This window comes from Apium graveolens, unplaced genomic scaffold, assembly GCF_009905375.1.
Source record: "Apium graveolens cultivar Ventura unplaced genomic scaffold, ASM990537v1 ctg9042, whole genome shotgun sequence".
Lineage (NCBI taxonomy): Eukaryota > Viridiplantae > Streptophyta > Magnoliopsida > Apiales > Apiaceae > Apium > Apium graveolens.
This window is the reverse complement of record NW_027421689.1, coordinates 20,737-22,032: the sequence shown is the minus strand read 5'-3', so window position 1 is coordinate 22,032 and position 1,296 is coordinate 20,737.

The window sequence follows — 1,296 nt, the reverse complement described above, 5'->3', positions numbered from 1 at the left end:
GAATAACAATCAATAATTTGTTAATTGTCAATTTAATACTCTAAATATTAGAATTTAAGGTTAATAAATGAGATATTTAAATGTAATATAAAAAAATTATTTGTTTTAGTATCAAATTATTAGTCATAATCTAAAATATTAGTTCTTTGACAAAAAAATAGTAACTCATGATCTCTAAAACACTCACTTTAACTTTACTTTAACAACTTAAACTTTCTGACAATGTATTAGATCGTGGTGTCGGATTCGAATTCTTGCTTTTAAGTGAGAGGGTGTTATAATAATATTATAAGATCTAGTAGAAATAATATCTTAAAATTTTAGATGACCCGGTTACTAAACATGCATAACATTCTAATATTTATGTATTATTTGATCAGTCTTTCATTACCGAGTTTCACTGTCATATTACTAAAAAACAGGCTCAAAAGAGGAAAAATGTGCAATTTTGCCGATATCTTCCCTCCCTCTGAAATATAATACAATAGCAAAAATAATTATTATGTTTCCCTTTTTGATTATATATATTTGAATGATCACTTTAATAATATTTTCAAGGTAAAATTTAGAAATTTTACCCTGTTTTGGGTCTAATTTATGTGCGGGATACATAAAGTAAAATCATTTTTTTTGTTTTTCAATTTAAGTCTGATCATGTGTGTATATAAAAAAAATACTTTGAATACACTTATGAAAACTTATACATGAAATAATTGAAATAATTTACATTTTAATTTATATAAGATTTTACTAGAAAATCCATCAAAATCCACATGTTTTTCAAATAAAAAGAAATTTGTGGACTTTTAAATATCGTCTGAAATTTTTAAAACCCAAATTAAATACCCTAAGATTTTGATAGATTTTTTAAATCTGGATTGAATACACATTTACAATCCAAATTGAATACCTCCATATTTTGCATAATTTTACAAAATCTAAATTAAAAACCCATAATATTAAAAATCCTTAAAATCTTATTTGAAAACACCTCTCTAAATTGTTCATGCACACCTTATTTGTATAAACAAATTTTGATAAACACCATTAGAGACGAGACTCTATGCGGACTGTGTAAAATTAAAATTAACAATAATGAATTTATATTTATATTATTATTCAATCTCCAAAATCAACGAATTACTTAAAATTTATATTATTATTCATTGTCTAAAATTTAAATTGAATACACAATGTGGGATTTCATTGATACTTTTATGTTATAAGTTATTTTAATAATATATTTTATCAAACAAATTTGAGATTTCACGTTCTCAAAGATTTTACTCCCTCCGT